Source organism: Vombatus ursinus, unplaced genomic scaffold (genome assembly GCF_900497805.2).
Source record: "Vombatus ursinus unplaced genomic scaffold, bare-nosed wombat genome assembly UNPS02014830.1, whole genome shotgun sequence".
NCBI lineage: Eukaryota > Metazoa > Chordata > Mammalia > Diprotodontia > Vombatidae > Vombatus > Vombatus ursinus.
Window position 1 is genome coordinate 23,244,024 of NW_020954608.1, and position 16,509 is coordinate 23,260,532.

Below are 16,509 nucleotides of genomic sequence, written 5' to 3' on the forward strand. Positions count from 1 at the left end.
TCTTAGAATTATTGACTGAATCTGAAGCAAAGGACTAATTAGACATATTGTAGAATGGCAGCATCAGGGCTTTTCAAGGAGTCCAACAAAAAGTTATGCCTTGGACTACTTATGCATAACCTGGAAGGAGAGGCAAGGAGAGAATTCAGAACTCAAAATTTGAAAAAAAGAAATGTCAAAATTATTTTTATGTGTAATTGGGAAAAATAAAATATTAAATTAAAAATTTTTTAAATGTTAAAAAAAGTTATGCCACAAAAAGGGAAATTATTGTGTATTCCACAAAAGGAAGAAAAAGGAGTTCCAACAAAAGTACTTCTAGAGCCATGAGTTACCCTTTTTTCCACATGTTCTCTAAGCATTAGTTCACTTTCCCCTGGACTTTGTGTGTACCTGTAGAAAAGGGTGGTACCATATTTTTAGGAGAATGTTGTATAGAATTTGTTTTTATAATATCATCTTAATATATACCCTTAACTAAAAGCTAATTAAATCTGACTGGATAATTGATATCAACTGGTAATACTTGGTATAGAGAAGGAGCACACCTCTTGGGGTTCATGAGATAAAATATTTAAAAAGTCATTTCCAATACCTGAAGGATTCCCTAACTCTCAGGGGAGAAGTAGCAGCTACCTTACGGGGACCTGCACCTTTTGAGTGAGGAAGGCTGAGAAAGTATGTTACATATTGAAGGGTTTAATTGAGACAGAGAAGTATATCAGGAAGAAAAGAATTCAGGTATAAGAAAATGAAAGATAAATAAAACATTTTAAATAATCTATTGATTGAAAAAATAAATTAAATATATATGCAAATGTTCTACATGAAAGCAATAAGCTTATTCTAGTATTCTTGCTTATATGATGAAACCAAACCTAGAAGTAAAAACTTGATCCTATAGAGTGTGAGCAAGAGAGAAGAATCACTCACACCTTAAATAACAACCAGCAGTGATGGAAGTTGCCCTAAATATCAAGCTGAAAAAAACATACATTGCACTGGGCACAAAAAAATAAAATAAATATAATTAAAAGGCTTCCACTGTGAAAGGCACCAATATTAGTTTTATGGCCCATACCTTTTTACCCTAAAATACTAATTTCCAGGAGCCAGAAGGACAAAACCTGTTCTGAACAATCAAAAAGCAGCTATTTCTATCACAGGGCTAGAGCATTTCTTCATGGCACCTTGGTTTTCTTTGCAAGCAAGTTAAAAAAATGATCTGTTCTTCTCCAACCAAGACAAAATGTTGAATCAGAAAATAATATGGTAGTATGCACTAAGAAAATAATATGGTAGTATGTACTAAGATCAAAGGAAAATTGACTATGGTAAGTCAAAACCAAACTAATGTAGAAAGCAATATTTCCATTATTTCACATAGAAGAACTCAGCAGACCATGGGACTAATGTATTCATCTCCAGATAGGACATGTCCCCTTAAGGAAATAGGAAGAGGTTTTGAGAAAATATACATCTAAAGCTTTCCATTAACTTCTTTCACGATGAGCTGTTGCTCAGATAGGAAATGGGGGAAAAAAAAAAGGTAGGAAATTCCAGTTTCCTACCCAGATGGTGTAGCCTTCAAAGAACATCCATTTTTCAATCCAGCTGTTAGGCTGGAGACTGTGCTTCTGCAGGAGAACAATTACCATCACTGTGAAATATGTGGGACTGTTTAGCTCCAGAAGCAGCTCATGTACTTGGCATGCTTTCTTCTAGGTAGGTGCTTTTGGGAGAATGGCTCATTTTCTTTCTCTGGAGGGTGAATAGCTTATGTCTCCTGGGCCCAAAGGAGAGAATAGAGCTGAATTATTACTATTTGGCATTTATATAGTGTCTTTCCTCTAAAGAGTGCAAGGCACATTATAATACCTTAATTAATAGGCAGTGTTTTTCCACATATCCCAAGAGGTGGGTAAATGCATCATTGATAATATTGCCACCCTCATTCCTATCCTGGGAAAAAGTCAGGCCCAGTTACATTAAAAATTAAGAGGATACTATACTTTCCAATGAAAAAGGATGCTTATAATGGATCAGTAGGTTTTTTTTTCCCTTCATTCTGGGGACCAGAAAGTTACAGAGGGAAAAAGAAAGGAATAAATGAAGAAAGACAAAGGGAAACATTGCTGTGAGCTGAAAGGAGAGAGTAGAAAAGGATGGTTAGGAGAAGAAATACATCAGTGACGTCATTCCCCTTACAGGAAAGCCTCTGGTGGACTGCTGGCGCCAAAGAAGTTCTCACTCTGACACTCACTGGTAGTAGCAGGTAGATCCCCAGAGAGCAAAATGACTGAGGGGTGGAGAAGAAGGGGAGGCAGAGCTGGAAAGGAGGCAGCTTCTTTCATGCTCTTTAAGAATTCTTTATATGTATACACACATTTAACCTAATGTTACATTCCATTGACTAAAAGACATGCAGAGAGGGAACATTTCTGGTCTCAGAGATTCCAGAGAGTTCTTCCATAGGTTCTTTCTGATTAACACTTTATGTTATTAAAATTAAGAAAAAGGACCAATGTAGGCATTATTCACCTGGTCTATGATCTTGAAATCATATTCCATGAAACCTGAGGATTCCAAAACTTATCTTTGGGGATTGCTTAAATGAAGACATGTTCATGGTAGAAATTTATCTGTTCCTTTGTGACTAGGTTCAATTCTGGATAAGTTTCTGGGGCTCAGCAAAGAACACATAAGTGTTTCAATAACATTAGGAAGGACAAACATATGGTTCAACATCATTTTAAAAGAAATCCAGTCAAAAAAATGGTTTGCCAACAATAACAACACAAACAAAAACAACACAATTAAACTGGAAATGATGAGGAGGGGAGGGAAGGGGAGAGTAGGAGAGATAAGGGGAAGAGAGGAGAGGAGAAGACTGGAGACAAGAGAAGAAAAGAAATGAGGAGAGAACAGTTGAGAGAAGACAGGAAGAGAGGGGAGGAGAAAGGAAAAGAAAATTATAGAATTGGAAGGAATATTATTTATGATTTAGCCTAGTAAACAGATTAGGAGATTAAGATTAGAAAATTAAGGTCTAGTTGTAACCTGCCCAAGTTCAATCAAATTCCACCTCCATTTCCATTTTGTTATTATTAAATTGATTCTACTGTCATTTGCATTTCAGGGACTTGTTAAATTAATAGTATTATTCCTACATAAATAATTTCATTCAAGTTTCACAACAAAAAACAATTCACATTTTGCACAATTTTTTTGAACAAGGAAGCCAGCAGAGCTACAAAAGTGATACAAATTCATTTTCATCCCCTTTCATAATTTCTGCTAAAACTTCATTTGTGTTAATCATTGCCAAGTTTGAGCTGAGAATCATTATTTTTTTCTGAGCTAAATACTTATGGCAACTTTTCTGTTACATATAAACAGTAGTAAATTTGTGACTTTTTAAGCACCTCTAAGACTCTCTAGAATCATTGATACCTAGGCAAGATTGAAGTAAAGTTATAGACAGCAGTTGAACTAGTAAGGGGGGGGATAGGCTAGCCATTGTCTGATGTGTTTCACAGGTACAGCAGAATCCACTGACCAAAGAATTAATGTCTCCTTGATCACTCCTAACAATAAGTCAATAGCATTTGATCAGTCATGTTAATAGGTCATGTTAATAGGACCCAGTTAATCAAATCTGCCATTTGCATTTTCATTCTACTCTGCAGGCTTCTTCTAAATAAATAACCAATTTACTTCATTAAGTAAATAATTCGCCAGTCACTTCTTGGCAGATCAAGTATTTCAGTAGATGGAACCATCCTGCTATACTGTTTTCTTTATGAAATTTCATATTCATGAATTTATACCTTGCAATGCAGTTGTAATTGAGAACTTCCCAACCCTTACTGGCTGTGTTGGGCTCCCTTTGGGAGCAGGAATACTGCTGAGCACTTTGGTAAATTTACATATATCCATCCATTAGTATTGTGTTGCTTTCTCGATTGTAGCAAGGTGCTTTTCACTTTCCTTTGAAGCTGTTTTAAGTTCAGAATACATATAAAATATTGCTGATTAGTGTTCTGTTCCCAAGGATTGAGCAGAAAATGAATTACATATAACATTGAGGAATTTTTTTTTCAAATAATTGGCCCAGACCTGTGGTTTTTATCAGTGAAGGGAATTTCTGCAGTGGAAAGTCCCTATATGAATGCAAAATGAGGAACTTCTCTAAACCTTAACATCTTTCAAATTGATTTGGGGCTCTGAGATGATAAGTGGCTTTGTTCCCACAGATACTAGGTGTCAAAGGTCTTTCTGACTCCTCTTTATCAATTCTGCCTCACTAACTCTCCATACAATAATTATTTCAAATAAATAGTTGATCTGTATCAGAATCACTGAGGAGGAGAAAGTATGGGAATTACCCACATCAGGAGGTCATGGATCTGTGCCAGTATCAATGTAATTAGATTATATAAATGAATAAATGAAAAGTATTTATTATTCACTTATTCTGTACTAAAGGCTGTGAAAAACTCAGGGGATAAAATATGGACCATCCCCTTTCTTCAAGAAACTTATATTCTAATAAGAAAAAAAATACCAAAAAGAAGTGGAATAAATAAAACAGCATGGAGTTCTAGAGAATTTTATTTCATTTGAACTTTTATTCCCCTCCCATAATTAGAAGTTCTTTAAGTAATCATTTTCTCACTAATGAAATGTTTTTTTTCTTTGCTGCCTGTGGTTTTATAGACATTAGCTCTGAGAAAAAAAAAATCATTTTAATCCCATAAATATATGGGTTATCTTGATAATGTTGTTTTGAGTGTGACCCTTATAATAGATATTTCAAAAAAAAATAATTTCAAACTGTCTTAAAGGACTAATTTTATCAAGTCACCAAAGCTAAGCATGTTTCTCTGAATATATAATACATCCTAAACATACACACAGACACACCAAGACACACAGATTTTAGATATAGATATAGATATGTAGATATAGATAAAGATATAGTTGGCAGATCAGAAATATCTGCAGTTCAACCAGTGTCTACATAGAGACATTTTTCTTTGAAGATACATTATGGTGCTCATCTTAGCAGTAAGAATTTTTTTTTTTAAATGGCTAGACCTGCCTTCAACCAGATGTCCCCCCCCAAAAAAAATCAGTCAACATCTATAGGCTCAGAATAAAAAGGAAGAAATCTGGGGGGCTTAAGGTTAATGTCTTGTACTTAACCTTAAGAACTAAGCCATTAACCTTAAGTGCCATATTTACATACCTATCAATTTCATTTATAAAGAGATTCCTCACCTATCAATCATTTCTAGCCACTAGTCAATCACATACCAAACTATATCTAAACTAGAGGAAAAAACTTAGCAGAACAGTTGGGAAATTGGCTGTGTCAGCAGAGAATGTCATTATTTTCAGCAATTTAATTGAACACCTATGATTTGCTGTTGGGAATCTGAAGTGTAGTAATGTCTCCTTCCTCTAATCTCCTACCACACTTTGTATATTTTCTGTCAGCCATACTTTTACATTTTTCTAGCATTATAACTCTTTATTTACACATCTGTCACCTACAGTAGATTATAAGTTCCAAGTGCTGAGGATTTCTGTATATTGCTAGCATAGTGTCTACCATACAGTGGGTTCATTTGAACTTATTTGCTAAATACACCATGTATATCATAGAATTTATAGCTAGAGAAGACTTTAGAGATCATCTAAAGTCCCTGCCTCAAGTACTTTACATTTTAGTTTGAGAGATAAGAGAAGGAAAAAAAAACATAAAATATTATAGGGTAAGTAACAAATGAGTTGTAGAGACAATAAATGCTAGACAAGTTCATAGGATAGAGATATAGACAAGGGAATGTTCAGAAAGGAAGAACTGGAGCTGAGTCTTGAACACTGGACTGAGAATAAAAGGAAGATCTCTTTCTCCTACCCCCACATTAATTCTACCCAGAGATGCCACTGTTGGTCAGAAATATACATATAGGGCGGCAGAAATTAACAATTCAATTAGATCATTTGGAGTTATTAATTCTTCTACCTTATCCTGTTCAGTCTTTTTTTTTCTTTAACAGACTCAATTTACAATTATTTTGAACTCTGTCTTCAGCAAACTTATATTTTTGTTTTTTTGTTTTGTTTTGTTTTTGGATTCTGATAGCTAACTCTCTTATTTTGCTTCTATGGATCTGGTCTGCAAATTTAATATAATTCATTCCACATCTTCTGATTTTGATATTTTTAACTAACCTAGGCTGTTCTTTTTTCATTATAAATTTAGCAATCATCAACAAATTTATACAATATCCAAAGAATAATGGAGAATTACATAATAAACTATAGAGTTGTATTAGTTTATTTTAAATTTATTTAAATTATTATAAATATCAGAGATCTTAGATATTTCTTTTAAAAAATCTTTAGATTTTATTCTAATATACTACCTTATGGTTTCATGGAGTCATTCATGATCTTTCTAGTTTTTAGGGAGCCTGCTATTTGAATACGGTTTATCACTTTCTCTTGTAAGCTGTATATTATCCTTCCAATATTTTCTTCCAGAGTTTCTATTTCACATTTTATGTGTTGTGTCATTTCTTTTAGGTATTCATGAAGTCCTTGTGGAGAATCCTTTTTTTATTGCTATCAGATTCCTCAGGGATAATGTCAGGAGAATAAGTTCCAGAAACATTGAGCATAGGGATATATTCAATGGTGAACCTCCCATCATCCCCTGGAAAAGATAGAGCAAAAAAAAAAAGTAGCTGCTACTAGTCCTTGGATCAGGAATGTGGCCATTAGGAATTCTTTCATTAGTCTTGAGGACATTGGAAGAACCTTGATTAAAGTTCAAGGTAGTCCTTGGTTCAAGGATAAATACATGAGTACTGCTGCTAGGAGCACTCCAATAGAAAGAGTGTTGCAGGTCAGTTGAGGTTGAGGGAGATGATAAGGTAATTGTCTAATTCTGTTTTTCCTTTGTCTGATTACATCTGCAGTACTTGCATTACTTCTGGACATCTCTTTTTAGGAAGAAAATTGACAAACTGGAGAATCAAGCCAGGAATAATTTATTGGGCAGATACCACGTGCCAGACATTGTGCTAAGCTCTTGAAGTTGAGGGAGAGTGATTGCCAAGTATTTGGATAGCAATTTCATGTAAAATAAGACTTGTTCTGTTTAGTCCCAGAAGGTCAAACTGAGAGCAGTGGGCATAAATTGTATAGGCAGATTAGGATTGATCTAAAATAACATTTCCCCAAAAAGAGCTATTCAAAGATAAATTGAACTGCCTTGGGACATAGTGCATTTCCTCTACTAGAAGGTTTTTTTTTTTTTTTTTTAAGGCAAAGACCACATCCGATGACTATTTAGCATATGGTCAGGCATATGGTAGGTGAGATTCTTATTCAGTTGTGAGTAGGACTGGATGATATCTAAATTCCTTTCCAAACAACAACAACGACCAAAAAAAAAAAAAAAGGAGGCCAGAAAGTGTTTGAACTAGCAAACACATGATTTAGTGGAAAGAACACTGGAATTGGAGTCAGAGGTATTGGGTTAGAATCCTACTAATTGCTTTTTTAGCCATGTGAATTTATGCTGATCAATTAACCTCTTTATAAAATCAGAGGAAATTTGTAAGAGCCCTTTCTCCCCTAAATCTATAATCTGATTTTTTTTTAAATTCTTGCCTCAGGAAGAGATATGAGTAGCAAGGGAAACACTAAGTGTGTATGTATGTGTCTGTGTGTGTGTGTATAATGTTATGGAGGAAAATGATAATTATCAGTAATACTTTCTCAAAACCATTACAGACCCAACAAAGTGTGGTCCCCCAAGAATATTTGAATACAAATTTTGAAAAAGGACAATAAATAGACAAAAAAAAGGAGAAAAGATCTGTGCAGTCTACTATAACAAATTTGTGTGGCATGGGAGACAAATTTTAAGGGGGTGTGGAAGACAGAGACCATGGAGATATGTATAAATATGTTTTAAAAAAAATCTACTTCCACACATTTCTTGTTGTTCAAACAGCACATATCACTAAATGGAAAAAGACATATATGAGCAGATGTGATACATGCCTTTGGTCCAACTGATCTAGAGTCAAAAGCAATTCTAAATTTCTCAGAAGTGAATAGTACTTGAGTGTGTGGGCCACTTTGTGATGCACAAAGTAACCCTGGTGAAGCAGTAAACCAGTTATTAATTCAATATGGATCAATGAAGGCACAACACTACAGTGCCTGGCACCTAGGAAGTGTACTGTGTTAGCTGTTGTTATTATTGTTATTTATTATTATATTTATTTTGATTATGATTATGATTGACATTTGCCTCAATTGTCAATGAATATTTACTCTTGCCCTGGAAAGGATTAAATAAATGCTAATTCATATTTTAAGGTGCTCTTAAGCTAATGTTAAAATATCCTGATAAAAAAAAAGTTTTTCTAAAATGCTTAAAGCTCAGCACTTTGGAAGTTATATGCAAACAAAAGGCGACTTTGAAATTCAGGATAGGATATCTAAAACAAAAAGTACCATATACAATAGATAGATTTTAAATAAAAGGTTCATATATCTCTGATAAATGTTTAAGATTCATAGCTATGATTACCTGTGGAGAATATGATATTATAATTGTGTTATACTTTCCTAAATTCTTTAAGAAATGCTTAATGTGGATTTTCTATCTCTTTCTCCTATTACACCTAATTAAAGGTAAATTAAATTCACCCATTTCAGCTAATTACATTGCTCCTCCATATTATTATGGGGTCTACAGTTTGACAGAATAAAAAATTACCTTTAATCAAAAAAAGGCAAATTATTTTCTATTTAAAGTGCTAGGATTGCATTTTAATTCCTTAACACTTGATAAGCATTGAACAAAAGCAGGCCAAATTAACTGATAGAATCAATGCCTCCAATTGTAACTTCTGGTTCTTTAAATACTTAGTAGTTTATTACTTGTTTTCTGGCTGAATTTTCAATATCTTTAAGTCATTTATCCTATGTTATGAAGATTCTTAACATCTGTATTTATAATTTTTCCAAATAATCTAAGGACATAAATTTTGATACTATCCATGTATAATAAATAATTATCTTAGCCTTAATGAAATTACACACACACACACACACACACACATACACACACACACGCTTAAACTCATGACAAATGATTCCAGCTACGTAAAGATATCACAATGATACCAAGGCAGTGTCAAAGGCAGGACTGAAAGCCACATCTTTAAGTCTTCCTCATTTCAAAACTAACCCTCTATCTTATTCACCAAGCTTCCTGTTACAAAATATTTTTCTGTGTCTGTCTACTTCTGTCTCTATCTGTCTCTCTCTTTCATACATAATTTATACACATACACACATATATGTGTGTATGTATATGTATACATGTATGTTTTTTCTAGATGTATCTAGACGATTGGTGATAGATTGAATGATCTAGATAAACATATATATGTACATATATATATATGTGTGTGTATGTATGTATGTACCTAGAGAAATAGAGAGGGAGAGACTTAAAATCCTAGTCTATTTATTTCATAGACCAGTATTCTTTCCATTAAAAATATAATAAATTACTTTATTATATCATTACACAAAATATAATTAAACAGCAAATTAGTAGGTTGTGCTTTCATTGATTCATACTGAATTTTAAAATTTACTTATCCTCACTAGATTTACTTAGTGCTTCACAAAGTTGTTTTTTTTTTGTTATTATTGTTTTTAATCCAACATCTAGCCTTGAGGGAAAAAAAAGATAATCAGAAAAAAGTATAATTTTCTTATAATTAACACAATTTTATTATGTTAGTCTCTAGTGAAGAGCTGAAGACAGTAATAATGCTTCACATGTCAATTATCTTATTGATATGATTATTTTCTCCAATATGAAGTTCCCAAATTTCTGTGCAATCTTTGTCCATGCCCCTCTTTAACTTCACCACAAACTACCTACCCAATGTTATGAAGACCTTTCTTTAGGCCCTTTAACATTGAGTATCCATCAGCATTGTAACTATGTGTTTTTTAAGCTTTGGGCATTATATATGGGTAAGGAAGATATTCTGTCGTCATGTTTCTATTCTTTGTTAAACTAATGTCTGTTTCCAGGACCAGAAATATGGAAATGTTATAATTTCATTTTGTAGCACCTCAGTAATATACACAGGTACAGAATATCTATATTTCATAATTGCAATTATTCATATTTTTACAATAAAGCTAGTACTTGTACTTTTTAAAAAATAAAATTTAATACCATTTGTTTTCACATTATTTAAGTTTCCCCATGTTTCTCCCATTTTTCCTTTTTTCCCTATTCCCCAGAGTTATCTCATTTAATAAAGAATATTTCTAAAGGTAAAACAAAGAGAAAAACAATTAGCAAATGAATCAATACATTGAAAAAAATGGAAAATATATACAATGTTCCATAGCAATGGAACTTCTACCTATATGACTTCCTTAGAGACATGGTTCTTTGTGATTTTTGCAACAACTTTCATTCACTTTAAAAATTTTGTAGTTGTTCTTTCTGATATGTTGATTCAGTCATTGTCTATATTGTATTCTTGCTTCAGCTTTCTTCACTTTGTATCAGTTCATATAAATATTTTCATGCATCTCTCTATTCATCATACTCAACATTTTTACTTTCATTAAAAATAATTTGGGGGAGGGTTACAAAATGAATTGTAGACATGTACTATGGTCTCAGTTACAAAGGCAAAGAGGGAAAAATCAACCTCAGGGGAACTTGAAAAGCAGCGTGTGATTTCCATCTATAAAATTTAAATGTTGACTTTGATAGAGATTAATGGTGGGTATGTCATTCAAAACCTTAGAAGTATATATCAACTTATTGGGATATATTAAATGAAAGTAGTCCAAGACTGGGAGAAGATTGTGGGTGAGGAGAAGGAACATAAGCACTCAAAGTATCAAGAGTCAAGCAGTCTAATACTGAGAGGCATGAAAATGTATGTGTGAGGCTCCCTTACCCTTCAGATCCAATGGGCACTCATTGAGAATAGTAAAAGCAAACAGAAGGCTATGTACCCCCATCCAGAGCCTTCATCTCCTGGGTCTCTGCCCATATGTCTTATTCTTGTTGCTGGGCAGATTAATGTGAACTGATTGACATAGTCACTGTCAGTTAGTGAATGGTCTGGACTACAATTCATGTCCCCCTTAGCCCAGGACACAAAGACACTGTGAATAGTAACATTTGCTACCTGTATATAGCTGGATTAGATGAAGTTTGCTAAACTGATAGTTTGCAAACCTTGTGTTCCTAACCCTAACTGGATCTGACTAATCTGTTGACTAATTCATAGCAACTTTCCAGTATAAAGGCTAAGTCAGTGGTCAAATACAGAGTCACTTTTGTCAGCTAGAGCCCAATAACAGAATAACCCCCCCCCACACACAAAAAACATACTAGAGTAAAACGTTTCCCCAAGAAAGTTGTTTTGAGAAGCAGCTAATTAATATGCAGGCTGAATCTGGGCTGAAATGCCTACCTCCATTTTTCATAAGGAACTAGGTCAATTGAAGGAATATAAAGTTGGTTAATAAACCAATTAGCAATTATTTCATTGAATTTCCTAGGTGTTCAGTTCCTTATCAAATATAGAAGAACAGAGGGATGACTATAAAGTGATAGGAATAAGTTCTGAAGTCACATAAAAACATCACTCTTGCAGTCTGACGTACAATCTTTTTTTTTCTTTTCTTCTCTATTATGGAAATGCTTGTTTTAATTCTTAAGTTCAGAATAAAATAAATAAAATTTTAAAAAGAAGTCCTAAGTTCTGTGTTCAATGCTGTGAAATTTTTCAATGTTTCCCTCCTAATTTTATATCTTAATTTGTGGTCAAAGATGTTACAGCAAAATGGGTAACACCAAAAGGGAGAGAGTATGTGTGAATGTGTGTGAGTGTGTGTGTGTGTGTGTGTGTGTGTGTGTGTGTGTGTGTATGTATGTGTGTATTTCTAGTACCACTTTTTCAGGGATGGGGAAGGGACTACAAAATTATTTTCTACATAAATGTATACTCACATATATGTATTATACATATATGTATATAATAAATATATTAAACTTTACAGTGCCCTAATATACATGTACATGCATATATACATACATATACATGTATACATGCATATGTATATATAAGTGCATATATGTGTGTGTGTATATATACACACACACGTATATATATGTATATGTATACATATATACATATACACACACACACACACACACACACACACACATATATATATATATATATATAGAAAGAGAGAGAGAGAGAGAGAGAGAGAGAGACTGGACCTGTAATTTCATTGGTGTATATAACTCTTAGAGGAAGCAGGATTTGAACCTGGTGGAAAATCCAATGCTTCATCCACTCTGCCACACTGCACCAAAAACTGGTACAAAATAGTTGGCAGCCTTTTTGAATCACATGCTTCTTGTTCTTCTTTACTCTTTCAAAAGAATGTCCTAATTTCCCTTACGAGGACATTAAGACAGTTGTACCTTTGTTATATTTGTAAACATCCAAAGCCAAAAAACTGCAGGAAAGAATAAGGAAAAAATATGAAGAAAAAAATGAAAAGCCAAACTTGTGGTTTTACTTCTGAACAATGGTACCAAAATTGGGTAAGTCAAATGCTGTAAATGGCAAAGCTATTTTACACAGCTTGTGGGTTTGTCACATTTGGTTCACTTTTCAATCTTGTCTATTTGTGACCCCTTTAGGGCTTTCTTGCAAAGATACTGGAGTGATTTGCTATTTCCTTCTCTAGCTAATTTTACAGATGAACAAACTGAGGCAAACAAGTTAAGAGACTTGCCCAGGGTCACACAGCTAGTATCTGAGGCCAGATTTGAACTCAAGAAGAGGAGTCTCCCTGACTCCAGGCCTAGCACTCTACCTACTGTGAAACCTAATGCCCTGAGTCACTTTAGGTAAGTCCTATAAAGGAACTAAATCTTAGGGGAGTTATCTATAAAATAGTGATAATAATGGAACTACTTACCTTACAATATTATTGTAAGGTCAAATATGCTAATGTGTATACAGATGTTTGTAACTATGACATACTTTTAAAATTATTTTATAATACATTATTATATGTTTTATTATATTTTGTTATATTATTTATAAATTATTACTCTTGGAGATAATAAAGTACACATTCTTTTCCACTGAATCCCAGAGAGGTTAGTTGATCTGTTCAAAGTCACATAGCTAGTTGCTCATGGTCTGGAATTGGGATAACTTCATTTTCAGTAGAGTTGTCTTTCTACTACACCATGATACATCCCTTCATTTTCTCCTATTTCACACAAATTAAAATTATGGAAGAACAGGGGCTTTTCAATTGGGGTTTGTTGGGTCTGTTGATAGATTTATATGAACTTGGATAGGGAAAAATTACATAATTATTTTAACTATCCTTTGAAATTTAGAATATTCTTTAGTTTTTTAAAAACATTCTAAAAAGAGATTCATAGCCTCCATTTGACTGCTAAAGGGGTCTATCATTCACTCACAAATTGAGAACCTTTGAGGAAGTTGCTTAGGTGAAGGGGGATTGCGGATGAAATGATCCAGGTCTAAAAGGAAGCAGATAAAGTTGAATCACATTACTGAGTGTAGCAGAATCCACCAGTCAGTGATCAAAGCACTTTCAGGCTGGGTGACACAGGGAGAGAAGAAGCTGATGCTGAGTGAAGTGAGAAAAGCCAGGAGAATGCTGTACATAGTAACCACCACGTTGTATGATGACTCACTTTGATAGATTTAGCCCGTGCCCTTCTCAACAATGCAAGGATCTAAGACATCTCCAAAGGTCTCATGATGGACAATGCTATCCACATCTAAAGAAAGAACTATGGAGTTTGAATGCAAATCGAAGAATACTATTTGCTATTTTTTTCTTCTGTTGTGTTTTGTTTCCTCTTTCTGGTGGTTCCTCCTAGTGGTTCTAATTCTTACTTACAACATGATTAACATGAAAATATGTTTAATAGGACTATGCATACATGTATAGCCTATCTCAGATTGTGCACCTTCTTGAGGAGGGGGAGAAAAATTTAAAACTCAAAAGCTTATGGAAGTGATTGTTGATAAATCAAAATAAATTAATAAAAAAAGAAAAGGAAAAAAAGGAAATAGAGGAGGAGGAGGAGGAGGTGGAGAAGCCACTACCGCCACCACCACTACCATAGCAGTAGCAGTAGCAGCAGCACTGCTGATATGTCAAACTCCATATGCCCAAAAGAGAACTATCAGCTTCTCACAACATCTTTTCTCTCCTTCCAACTTCCTTATTTCTGTTAGTAGTACTGTCATCTTCCCTGTCACAAAGACTCAGTACCTTAGAATGATCTTGGCTTGAATTTGGTTTTTCATTCAAATCTCAAACCTAATGTATTGCTAAATTGTGTTACTTCTACTGCAAATGTTATTCATATCTCTGCCTTCTTTTTTACAGTTGCTATACTTATCTTAGTTCAAATCTTAATTACTTCTCATTTAAACTATTATAAGAGGCTTCTAACTCTCTCTCCCCAGTCTCAGGTCTCTCTCCTTCACACTGCTGCTACATTAATATTCCTAATTCATAGTTTTGATCACATTACTCCTCATATTAAGTAGTAGGGAACCTTTAGTGTCTTTCCATTGCTTTCTTGGAGAAAATGAAATTCTTTACTCTGGTGTGCTGATATCTTGGTATTTCCAAGAAAATCATGATGCTGACAATGAATGTTCATTGATTTTGAATAAAATGTTTGCAATATTCTTTGATTCCCCAGAGAGTCATATCTTAATCTTAGGGCTGAAAGAAAGCCTCATTTTTGTCTCACATCTACTTGAATGGATGCAGAGAAAGACAAGCAGAGTCATGAAAATGATACACAATAACCACAAGAATGTAAATGAAAAGAATAATCACACATCCATAAAAAGTAAATGTTGCAGAATTACAAAGAGCAAGCATGGGTCAAAAGAAAGGAGACAATGCTCCTAACCCCCCTGTTTGGAGTGTTTGGAATTCCACAAGTGTTGCAAATTGTACATATTTTCATGCTTTTTCATTATGTTTATTAGTTGCTAATTATTTTCCTTTTTTCTTTAAAAATGTTATATTTCACAATTTTCTATTAACATATATAACAAATAAGTTATATGGGGTGACTTTTTGGGAGTGAGAATAGGATACTGGCAGTGGGGAGACTATGGTGATGTAAAATACAAAATTACATCAATACAAGCCTATTTTAAAGACAGGATATAGGAGGGGGAGAGGGGAGAAAGAAGAAAAGAAAGGATGAAAGGAGAAGAGGGGAGAGGGAGAATAAGAGAGGGTAGGACAGAAGGAGAGAAAGAAAAATGAGGAGGAGAAGGAGAGGGAGAAGGGAAAAGAGAGGGGGGAGACATCAGTTGTCATTAATCCTTCTAAAATACTTCTCATTTGTATACTTTTCTCTATTCTTATTGCTACCTTGTTGGTACAGCCATTATCATCTCCCACCTAGATTGTTTGAATACTTTCTTGATTGTTATCTCTGCCATTGACCTATTTCTTCTTTAATTCACCCTTTACACAAATACCTACTCCAAAGGCAAAGTCTGACTGCATAACTTCTATGATCAAAAACTTTCAATGGCTCCCCATTGTCTACAAAATAAACCATAAACTCACCCCAGCATTCAGAACCCCCAAAAGATAAACCCAATTTTTATTGCCAGGCTTACCTCATAGAACATAGATTTAAATATTCTATGTTCCAACTGAAATGAACTATTTAGTTTCCATTTTCAGCCTGCCCTGTCCGAAACCCATGACTCTTTCACTTTGTCCCTCATGCTTAGTATGAATCCCTATCCCTTCCCTCATCCTCTCATTAAAGCTCAACTGAGGTGATACCTCCTCTTCAAAATCTCATTCCTCTCAAATTGTTCATAGTATTTTGCTTGGGTCCCTCTTTTGTGCTAACCTCTGCTTCAGTATCTGTAAGGTCAGTGTTATATTTATCTTTGAGTCCCTAGAGAAAAACATGATTCCTTCCAGTAAGCATTCAGTTAAGTGATTTTGGGGTTTGTTTTCTTATGATTGGTGAAGGAATATACAATTCTCCATACAAAATCAAAGCCTTCTCCCTCAATAAACTGATTGCAGATGAATTAACTATATAAGCATTACCAAATGGTGCCTTAAAAAAACCTGCTGTTGACAAGCTATTTTTCATATCACTGTAACACTAAAATGAATAGTTGCACCTTGAAATGTATGGTCCAGTGATGAGGTCAAAAAAATACAATAAATCATTCCCCCACATGGTGGAACCATCTATAGCATTTCTATTCTATGAAAACCAAGATCGAAAATCTTTCCGATGACACGCTATTATTTTGCACCATGCACATTTCTTTCATTTTCTCAAAGAGAAATATG